Genomic DNA, 12,764 nt, shown 5'->3' with positions numbered 1-12,764 from the left:
CTCAAATAAACAATTTGGTAGGTTTGATTAATTTATAGAAATGAGATTACAATCCACTATTTATAGAACCATAACTTCATCCTATTAGCCCACATGGCTCGATACTTCATAGGGTTGGTCCTTTATTTACCTATGTACTAACAGGGGCATGTGTGTAATAGGAACTCCACGTGTTTAATTGTATATTATGCTACTAAGAACTAACTTGTAACTATGACTCTAAGCTCCAATTTGACTTGACTCTTTGATTTTCTTGAAGTGTTGTTTGACATTAATATTCTAGGCCTAAGTGCTGGTTGACACTTGGAGTCAAGAACTCTAGCGTTCAAGTTTCTACTTCGTTCATGACCCGATTGAGCTTTTAAGCAGAAAGGAAATAGGAGAGTATTTTGCTAAGAGTTTCAGACAGCTAAATAAATCTGAAAACCCAAGGTTTCCTCATGATCTTGAAAGGCTCATTGAGCGGAGGCTGATAATGAAGAATTAGCAAGGGTCTCGTCAGAAGAGGAGATATAAAGCAAGTGATTTTTGAGATGCACCCTCTAAAAGTTTCGGGCCCTAATGGAATGCCAGAGATTTTTTACAGACATTACTGGTCCATTGTAAGCAATCAGTTGATTGAAGCTGTGAAGAGTTTTTTCAGAGAAGGTTGGCTGATAAAGGAATTAAATCAAACGTTCATCACACTATATTCCTAAAACCCAAGGTGCGTCCAATTTCAACCAACTCAGGCCTATAAGCTTCTGCAATATGAGTTATAAAGTAATATAAAAAATTCTGGTGAAGAGGCTAAGACCTTTGTTAAATAGAATGATTGATCCTACCCAAGTTGCCTTTTTACCAAATAGAAACATCACAAAAATATGAGCTGAGGTATCTCTACAAATGGAGAGCTTGAATCAGCCTCCACCTCTATAATTAAAAGGTGTTTCGCAACAAAAGAGGCACTCAAAAGCACTCTTTCAGTTTTGGTTATTTAAAAATCCTCAACACAATTCTAAGCTAAATATATAATCCCTCCACACACACTCGAAATAATGTTTGACATTCTGCAAAACCAAAAAAAATGAAGCCCTAGTTCATAAAATATCTAACGTGACACCCGAACCTCCAACTGATCAACAACAAGCAACAATGCACAATTCATCCTGAAGTTCAAGAAATGAATTTGTGTAGAATTTGAAGGAAAGAGTTGCTGCATCCCAAGAATGGAAGTTCTATGCATGTAGGTATAGACCCTAACAATTTTTATTTTTATTTATATTTTTATTACACTTTTGATTTCATATAGATCGTGAAGTTCTTTGATGGTAAAGGATGATTGAAATGTTGAACAATGTTAGGGTTTATGCCCTAATAACAATAAAGTTAAACAGTTCTTTTATCAAGTGATTATTTAGATCAATTATTAATTATTTCTGAATTAATTAACACCACAAGCATATGGATCACATAGAGATAAACAATTTGATGACCTAAGGAAACTGATGAAACAAACTATTTCACTATTAAAAAAATCCACTATAATATAATAGAAGTTTATACAAAAGATGTAACCCTAAATATAATGCTACCTCATGTAGTATTTACTTTTCTATAAAAAAAAAGAAAAAAGAAAGAAGATGTTGTACTTACTTATGTGAACACATGTAGCTCCAAGATCCATAGATTCTTTTATCCCTAATTTATTGCATACGAACTCCCTATTCGTGACTTTGAGATCCACTCTTAACGATTTGTTCCAGTAACTTGATTGAATTGGATATAACAACTTCACTTGATCATTGGATCTTTTGTGTGCATATAGGTATCTAGTTGATACTTCAAGAGACCTTGAAAAAATCCAGATGTGTACAATACATTGCTCTTATGTAGTCTGGGAAAAAGTGCTTGAGGCTTGCTTATATAGTACACTTTCAGATGCTAGTGCCCAAGATCATACAACTGAGATGAATCAATGCAAATTTGATATTCATGTATTTCGATTGGATGAGATAAGTGACTCTCAACTTGTTAAGTTGGTATTAAGATGTTGAGCTGTATCAGTCCATATTTTGTATTCTTGAGTCTTCCTCTGTTTTAACTTTGATTTGTCTTGATCAAATAACTAACTCGATACCAAATGAATAGATAAACTAAATTCTAATAGTTACTATTGTTCATGGTTTTCTAATCCAAAAATATGGACCTAACAAATAAGAATCTTTTTTTTACAAACCCTAACATACAAAATTTAATTTCGCATGTAATTTCTTGTTAAAGACATATTTTGAATGTTATGTTGTTCTATGCTTGTGAGTTTGCATGACATGAGTCCATCAACATTGCCTCCTAGAGACCAATTTCGGTCAAGCAAAGTGGGTGTCTAATTCCTTTCCATTTTCATAACAAGGTCTCCAAACTTAAAGCATTGGTTTTAGACCATGTTTTTCCATGTAATTTGATAGTTTTTAGAATGTAACTATAAACCAAAGTGATGTATTTTCTCTAAATTCTAATTAGGAAAGCAAGTTTTGTAATTTTATTTTTTTTATTTTTTTGTCATGATATAAATAAAAATATTTCAATGAAATATAGATATATTTAATGTATTTTTTGATAAATTTAATAGAGATATATTTTGGAGGAATTGGGATTATGGAGGATGGATTTTTTTGATTTGCTGATTTAATTGTGGTGTTGATTTGTTCTTTTTGCAATTGTGATGAATTAAAAAGTGGGTAATTATAGTAAACTCACTTGTGGTTGACTCAAATTCACATTATTTATTTGTGATTTGAAAAATATCGCTTTGCCCACACACAACCCACTTCTATTAAAAATTGGGGTAAATATGTTTTTTTTTTTCCTCATTTTTTATGTCTCCCTCCTCCCCCCTCCTCATCCCACCCCTTAAAAAAAAAAAGGAAAAAAAGAAGAAGAAAAGAAAACAAGATAAAAAAGTAAAGGTTTTGTGTTACACCAAGTACTCACCCACAACCATAACTCCATTTTAAAAGAGGAAAGCGAATTAAATATAATGTAGTTAAAAGAATGAACAAAAGCAAAAACAGAATATCCATACCAACAAAGAATTATTGTTTTTTTTTTTTGTTTATATAATATTATATATATATATATATATATAATTTTTTATACTTTGGAGTGGCTAGCCATGAGTGGCTTAGGTGAGACTTTTTTTTAATGAGAAGTGCTACCTACGATTCACAATACTTCCACAATAAATCTTAAATGGTAGGTAATTATGGATTTTTAATTTAAATTCGCTACTGAAATTACTTTCTTACTTACTAGTAATAGTCCTTAATAACCTACTACCTAGGATTGCGAGAGAGTAGGTGTTATTGAAATATTGCATTGAATTATATTGTAATCAACAATTTACCATTATTTTTCTTTAACTATGTTCATCCCATTTGTATACTTGAATGGCCATTTTAACCAGTTCATCTAATCAGAATAAACTGGGGGGATGGCTTTTTAAAGATATTTAGACTAATATTGTTCATGCATCAGTTCTTCCCACTTTCTGGCTTGTGTAGCCCTGCATCTGTGTTTTATACTTTTATTGTCTATCCGCAATGTGCAACTTAGCAGATGGTGTGACCTTAACCTACTTTGTGTCAAATATTATCTAAATTTCTAGATAGAAGAGAATTGCTCAAAAAGCCATCTGAGCAGGAAGGATTGATAAATCAAGTGCCAAAGGTTGTTGCATAGGCTGTAGAGATCGAAGTTGTTTCTGTAAACTCAGGATTTGATAAACAATGCAGTAATTGCTCCCCACAATCGATCCTTGTGTGGAATCCTAAAACTTCTAGTACTTAAATTGAAATTGTTTTATTGGTGAATTTAAGTCTACAGGTGTTGAGAATTAAAACTGTTAAAATTATAAAAGTTTTCCAATGCAACTAAATTTTGCCTGTTAGGATTAAATGTCTTAATATGTAATATATCTTCGATGCATCTTGTTATCTTGATCTTTGCCAGCTTTAGAGAATTCCATTCCAATTTTTTTTGTCTGAAGAAACTAAACATTTGATTCATGTACAGTAAACATTCACAGCCTAGAAACGCCACAATTCCCCCACACTTCACCCCCCCCCCCCCCCCCCCCCCTTCCACTCAGTCCCTTAAAATATAAAACATCCAACCCCAAGGTCACTTTAAAGATACAAAAACTATTGGGTTGTAATTGAAAAAAAAAAAATTTAAAAGAAGAAGAATAAGTCATCAATTTTTTTTTTTTTTTAGAGTAAGAATTTCAACATATGACATCCGTTCTTGATAATGACTCTTTATCAATAGATCAAGATACTAATAAACTTTTGATGTAGTCAGAGATTGAATCCTAAATCTTTTATTCAATTATTAAAGACTTCACCAGTTGAGCTATTAGGGTTCAATTATAACCCTAATAACTTTTGATAAAGAGTCATTATACCTCTTGATCAAGAACCCTAAAAAAACAATGTTTTTTGGTTTGAATAGAGGTATTAGGAGAGAATTTGAATTTCAAATTATAGTTTAAATCACTTGAATATGTTAAGAAATTTTAATATTTTTTTATTAATGAAATTTATGAATAGAATTAAGCTCTATTAATATGTGGATTTGAAATGATTAGGTGTAAGAAATCATTTTAAATTTCCGATTTATAAGAATTATATTTGTTCAGCAAAACTACCTCAACTCAATTACCATATCCATGTGTTGTTAAATTTATTAAACAATTTATAATAGCAATCATTCTTTAAATCCCTTGATTTGAGTCTTCAAATCCAAGGGCAACCCAAATGAACAGGTACTTCAATTCAACCAGCACTACAAGGTGAGTTTCTTTTTATTTATGGGAAATGTTAATAAAAAAGACAAAAATTATTAAAAATGTTGCCAAGAAAGGATAAAAAAAACCTATTAAAAAATTGTCAAAGAGAATAAAAAGCTGTAAAAAGTAGATTAATGCCATAAAAAGCTGCAAAAGGTTGTTGTTAACGGACACCTTACAATACCCATTAACACAACCCTTTATTTATTTATTATAAATACATGACTAATTAGGGGTGGAGATACATAAATCCTAAATGTTCTCCTTGGAAACACTAGAAGATATCAGGAAGATATCAGCCACCTGAGTTACGAGCTTTTGGCCACTATGAGAGGAGCCCGATCAGTAACATGATATACAATTTGAGCTGGGGCTGAGGCATTTATGTTTTGGGCCGTACTTGGACTAGACTTATAATCTCATCTCAGCTTGGCCCGACAGGCCTGGTTGTGAGTTGTGGTACCATGTAGAAGTTCTCAGTTTCCACGTATAGTTGAAGCAAAGCCCATAATGCTTAAAATAATGACGTTTTTGGAATCAAGCAGGGATTTGCTCACCAGCTTTCTGGATTTGGTTTTTGAGAAACACACTTGACTTCCTCAAATATTCCTTCAGTGGACCTCTGAGCATTAATCGATCGTAATAAAGTTGAGGTATGCATATAGCAAGGATTCAAGTGATACCTTATGGTCTGTTAAAATGGCATGGGATTTGGGCTAGGATTTGAGAGGCCCAAAAAGAAAGAATTTGGATTGGGTCCAAATCTATCCAGGATTTCAAGGTCCAAATCTATTGACATCTGTGGGTCTTGAATTTTTTTTGGGACTTGTTTGTGGGTTTGTCTGTATTTCTGTTTTTGTCTATATCTGGGTTGTGTGGGTTTTATTTGGATTTTTCTATGTGGGTCTGTATCTGCTAGTAAGCATTGGTTGGTTTAGTTTTGCTAAGAAATTTTTGGAGATTTTTTTTTTTTTTTAGAGTTCGAAGTTGGTCTAATTGAAATGCAATGAAATGTTTGATGAAATGCCTCTGTGAGTTATGTATTTTAGTGCAAGAGTTTTTAGTCTGAGATTTTGAGCTACTTTAATGTACATACATTACAAGGAAAACATCCTAGTCCAAGGGAACTATTTTTTTCATAGCTTTATACATTGCTAACAAGAGATATACAGTTTGCAATGCGTGCCTCCAGTTGTGTTTCCTGTGGTTGAATTCATAAAGCACAGTCAGGCTTTTCTTTGACCTGATGATGATTATTAGATATTTAGTAGCATGGGAAATATAATATGGTTCTCTTCTTTCTTTTTTAGATTTTCTTTTTTTCAAGACTTGTATAATATTTATCATACAATTGATATGTGAAAGAACTAGCTAAGCCATTTACATGAGTAATGAAAGAGTTGTCTAGCTGGAACCTTGTATGAACTAAACTTTGTACAAATGCTTCGGATAAAAGTTGTAGCATTTCTAGTACCCTTGAAATCTACTATTTGCCTATTGCATTATTACATTAACTACACAGTATGCAAGATGCTGACAGTTCTTTTGGTGCAAATGCAATTACTCAGTTGAAACTGGTTGGTGATGCATGTACTGGTTGGTTGTGCAAATGAAATTACTCGGCATAATCTTGCACTTAGCACCAGTTGTGTGTTTGGTGTGCCTAGTATATATTTCGTATAAGGATGCACTTAATTTGTCTCTTGTTCTATTCTCATGAGAAGAGAATATTATAGTTGTAATGTTAGGAGAAGAGAATATTACATGTGTACCATTTTTTCTCTCTCTCGTCCATGAGAGTAATGTTTTATTCTCTCTCATCAATGAAATGCTATTTGATTTCCCTGTGTGCTTCTGTTATATTAATTTATTCTCTCTTCCCCCTCTGCCCCCTCCTCTTTTTCTCTTCTTAGTAGTTCTTTCATAGTTTTTTTCCCCTTATATTAATCGCCATGTGTGGAATGCTTACATTAAGGTATGGTCCCAAATTATGATGGGGTATTCTTTGCATTTGCAATTTTGGTACTGGTTGGTCTGGTTTTTGGGTTATGTTATACTACCTGGGTTTGTTTTATTTTCCTCTTGTTATACTACCTGGGATTGCCATTGGCCATTGCACTGGGGCATTGAATTTTTCTGATTTCGTTTCTTATACACTGCTGTCAATATCTGTGAATTTAAGATTCATTTGCTCTGTTTGCTAGGTTTTTCAATTTGTTTATTTGCTTGATGCGTACTATTGACATTCTTTGTGATGACTTATGTTTGTGGATTAAACTCATATATATATATATATATATATATATATAAAATTCAATATATACTCATGTAATGCCTTTAAAAGTCTAAATTTATATACAAATCCTCAGTCTGTTAACTGAGAAAATACTTTTTTCTGTTTTTGTATTGTGTTCTGTTTTTGTTTTAATTATCATATTGCTTGGTATTGTTAATTTATATTCACTAATACTTATTTTGACCGAATTATATTTTTTCACCTTAAAATTTTATCCCACTAACCGAAACCCTTGGGGGATTGGGAGTTGTTTCTATATAATCAAGCACAAAACCTAACATCTTTAATCTTCGACTGCAACCATTCGCAAAAACAAGCAGTTAAAAATCAAGTCATATTTATAATCTTCCAATATATCAATAAAAGAAGTTGTATGTCATTTGATACCTTCATTGGTATCCATTAAAAAATAAATAAATTCTATATCCATCAAACTGTCCCCCTAAACTATCAATTTGAGAGAACTATATCAATATACTTTGTATTGTGTAAATGAAAAGTTCAAATAAATAAAAATGGTTGTTTTTCATTGCAACAAATGATGGTAATTTGTAACCACACCCAATTTCTGTCTTATTAGATGCCTAATTTAAATGGCAATGGACACATTGATAAAAATAAAAAGAACATTTACATTGGGACTCAGCACCATTGTCTAGTCCTCTCATAGAGGAAAACATACACTTGTTGTAAGAAAACAAATCAATTATAATGAGAGAGAGAGAGAGAGAGTAGCTTTTTTAAATTGCAAATTTTGAAAGTATATCTTTTTTAAATTTCATTTTGTTATAAATATATCTTTTTCAAGCAATCATATTCTCAAAAGGCTTAAAGATATAAATGAGCACAACAACCTGTAGCTCAAATGGTACATCATGATGTTTCTAACGAAAACATCTAGGGTTAAAATTTTCCATTTCCAACGATCGAGTCATAAAAAAAAAAGGCACAAAGGAGTTACCATAATATAAGCCCTAAAATTATCCTAAAAAAAAATTTCTTGAAAGATAGGCTACTTCCTGGTTAAGCTCTCTTGTAACGGTCTCTAAGGTCTTCAGTAGAATTGGTTTTCTTTCTTGTAGTGGCTCATTTGATGAGTTCATATTGCAATTTGTGTTTAAGCATCAGACTTTGAAAGCTAGATCTTCGATCACCTTGTATACCTATTGATTAATACCGCAAATATCAATGGCTTTCACTAGGAGTTCAAAAAAAAAACTAAGGTCCCATTTGAGAGGAGGGAATGAAATGGAAGGGAATGAAAAGAATAATTTTAGAATATTCTTTCATTCTGTTGTTTAGGAGTTTTAATGGAGGGAATGGAAAGTCCAGTCCCTTGTTTGGGAGTTTAAGTGGGAGAGAATGGAATGTGTAAGAGAGAACACTCATTCCTTTTTATTCTCTTAAAACCTCAAATTTTCATTCTTCCTAAAATTGGGAGAAATGGGAGGTAATAGAATTAGATTTAATGATTTTTTTTATTAAAACTCCCAAAATACCCCTATATATTCAACCCTTTATTTTAAAATAGGGGTCTAATAGTAATATTGTCATAAAATGATTCCATTCGATTCCCTCCATGTTACTCCCAAAAAAGATTATTTACACTCCATTCATTTTCATTCCTTTCCATTCCTTTATTTTAAAACATCTAATCAAAGTTATTTAATTTTATTCCATTTCATTACATTCATTTCCATTCCTTTCATTTACTTAAATACATTTCATTCCATTCCTTTCATTTACTTAAATACATTTCATTCCATTTCATTCATTTCCATTCCCTTATAATCATTCCATTCCATTCTTTTATGAACTTTCAAACAAAGCCTAGGATCCACAATGGCAAAAATATGTCTGTGGCCTAAGCCAGAAGGCCGAAAGGAGATAAGGCCCACTTAAGATTGGTTACCAATCCTGGACCGATGAATGAGGGTCCATACTGGAATTGACTAGTTTCAAAGCCACATCCTTCGATCAAGCCCACAATTTCTACCCCCATGTTCTCTCTCTATCTTTAAATTATCGATATTTGTAGGACTGAATTTCTTGTCCAGGTACAAGTACAACATTACAACCCCAAATGAAGCTATTATTGAAAATGGAAAGCTTCCAAAAAAATACGTAGCATCATAAATTAACCACAAATCTAGTATCAGCCACATAACCACTAACAAAGTAACCAATAGTGATACCTCTATGTTGGAGTCATTACTTTTGTTTTGTTTTTTTTTTTTTTTTGCATTCCATTTGGGGCAAGAAAATTATGTATTTCTCATTTCGAGTAATGATACATTCACATTACTTTTATAATATTTTCACAACAAATCTTAGATGATAGGCTTTTATTAGTTATAATTTGAGCTTATTATTGACATTACTTTTTCAACCACTAGTAATAACTTGACATGTAAGATTTGTTATAAAAATTTTGAGAAAGTATTGTGAATATAGAATTTTTCATCTCAAAAAATATCACCACCTTGTGGTTATGAATCATACTTTTCCTAAACATATTTAAAATAACCTCATAAGAATTACATTTTGCATGTTGAAACAGTCATTTTGAGAGGGGAGTTTGAAATAGTCATTATAATAGATTATTTTTTTAATTAGTTTGGGAAGGTGGGATTTGAGTCCTAGATTTTTTCTATTAAAAACACCTAAAAATACTATCCAGTTAACCTACAAGGTTTTTGACGGTTATAACTAAGTTATAATACTAATCAAATTGAAGTCTTTGTTAGGACATATGTGATTCATATTAGGAACATATGTCATCATGTATTTGCTAATTCTTTGACAAAACGCACATTACTTGTAATTGGGTAGATCTAGGATGTATTTAATACTTCAAGGAATAAGGTTTCAAGTTTAAGTGTTAAAACCATGCAAGTCTGTCCAAGAGTCAAGTGATGAAGTTTTGATTTTTAAAACTCGATAGCTAACTCGACAGCTAGTATCTATTGAGATTTAAAAAGCTGTCTAAGCCCGAATCTCGACAGCTGCTCGACAGATAGGGTATCTATCGAGAATTATGAAAATCAGATTTTCAGTTCTGATTTTATTCCAATCCGTGAGTATGTGTTTAGACTTTCTTTTCTCAAAACCCTAAACATATATAAGGTTATTTTAAGGGCCGTCACAGTGAGCACAGCTGCACGAGTATGAAGCAAAGTGTTGTTCATGCAAATTGTGACCGAAAACCTAGTTTGCCCTAATTCTTCTTTCTCTTGAAGAAGTTGCTGTGTTTGTACACCGTAAAGTTTTATGACCAAGCAACTTCGTGTGATGAACTGAAGAACTTTGAAGCCAACATCCTTCTCAAGTTAGTGACTAAGTGGCGTACAAGGATCCACGCATCTATTGGTTAGTCACGTATTGGAAGCCATGCATTAAAAGGAAAGATTGTCACTACAGAACAAGTCTAATTGGGTATTGGGGTAAGGGTTCAACTGTAGGTTGGTACAACGTACTAGGATTCCTTTACTTGTAACCGCTTGTTGTGATAATAGTGAATTCTTGGGAGTGGTGACCTTGAAATCACCCGGTGGGGTTTTTGCCTTGGAGGTTTTTTCCATTCGAAAACAAATCATTTTATCAACTTTATTTTCCACTGCATTTTATTTTAGTTGGTGATTTCTTTGTGCTACCACGTACATTGCATATTAATTTGATTAATTAATAAACTTGGCCAATTAATCAATTAATTCATCACAAGGGGTCAATACATTCTTGGCCTATCATGGCCTATCATTCTTAACTCCACCAATTTTATTTTGTGCAAGTATATTTATAAATTGCATAACTTTTTGATAATGTTTCCTTACTCAATAACTTTATCCTTATTTAATATTTTATCAAATCTCCCACCACATTTTAATGTTCTTTACACTTTCACTATGCACACCAAACACCAAGTTAATCAAATATTATGAACTATCTTATTTATAAAAAATTATTTAAAATAATTGTTTTCTTATATTTTAAAATTAAAAATATGAATTTAGGATTGGATAATAAATGATATCTAATTAATATAAAATTTATCATAAATGATAAGTATGTAGAAAATTTTTAATCCAATGGTGTGCTTAATAAAATATTAATCCACTAAAAAAGTTATTGAGTGATGTAATTCTAAAAAATGTTGCGCTAAATATACTTGAATCCAATTGTAATATTTATTTTAGTGGTATTCTTATGCATTGGTTAATTGAATATCACATTTAAATTAAATTAAATTATATATATAGTTCATTAATATCATCAAAATGGAACAACAAAATAGATAGTGTGAGGGGATGAGGATCAGATAATACAAACAAAAGGGTTAAGGACAACACCAAGGGAATGAACCTCAGAAAGCTCCAGTAGAATGTCTTCGGGAAAATACAAATGACCTTATGCAAGTGCAGAAAGACTACAATGGACAAGGACTCTGAGGATGCCAAGATGCCCTCGGGAAACTGAGAACCAGGGCTAAAGGTTGTCGGGTGCAAACCGAGGGCAAAGAGAAAGATTTGTCACCAAGCAGGGAAGAAAGGAAAGAAAATGGATAAAACATCCATCACCTTCACATTTAATGCTCTGCATCACTTAGCTGGCCGCATTAATGAGGAAATGACTTATGAACAGTATCAACCCAGCTCATACCTCAGTGTAGAAGCCTTCTAGTAAGGCTTTGATGGGACAAGTATCAAAGAAATTTGATTCTGGCCTTCTAAATGTAGGGCTTAGATACATCTTGGCTAAATATATATAAAGCCAAGAAGCCCCTGGATCGAGGGATGGACTTCTTGAGACCAGTGTAGTCAATATCGTTTAGTACCGATCGTACCAGCCGATATTTACCGTACCAGTTCGTATACCAGTATTGAAACACTAACGTTTCGTATCGGTTTAAATACCGGCCATGTACTGACCATATCGGCCGATTTCGGGGCAAGACCGGCCGGTACAAAAAAAAAAAAAAGCTTTTTTTATTTATTTAAAGTTTTGTAATTTTTGAATTTTTGTAAATGCAGAATGATAACTTATTTGCATTAACTTATTAGTATTACTTGTTTTCTTAATATGCAATGAAAAATTAAGCTTTCTATTTTTTATATTGTGTTTTTTTTTTCTTTTAATTGATGCTAAAGTTTAAAACCATGAATAATTTGTTTTGAATTGAGGTAATGTTCTATGGTAAACTTTTATATTTATTATAATATACATATATATACACACACATATACATATATAAATATATATATTTATAAATATAAAAAATATCAATAAACCCGAAACGGTACACCGGTATTGACCAGTACCGAAATATACCGTTCCACTAGTCAAACCGATACAACCTCCGGTACAAGATTAACTCTCTTACTTGAGACTTGAAAACTAATTGTAATCTCTATCTCGGACTAAACCCGAGAACCCCAATATAAGTATTTCAAGACTGTTTCTTATCAGATATCATTAACCTACACTTGGAATTAATTCAAACACACCCATTTTAATCTTTTCATCTTGTTAAGGGCATTTAAGGTTGATTGAGTATCCCACCTCTTAAAAATTAATTGTGTGAGCAAAAGTAGCTATTTTGTTCCTGACATAAACTTTACTTACTTTTTGCCCACCACAAGTAGT

This window comes from Castanea sativa, chromosome 6 (assembly GCF_040712315.1).
Source record: "Castanea sativa cultivar Marrone di Chiusa Pesio chromosome 6, ASM4071231v1".
NCBI lineage: Eukaryota > Viridiplantae > Streptophyta > Magnoliopsida > Fagales > Fagaceae > Castanea > Castanea sativa.
Note: the sequence above shows the minus strand (reverse complement) of the source record.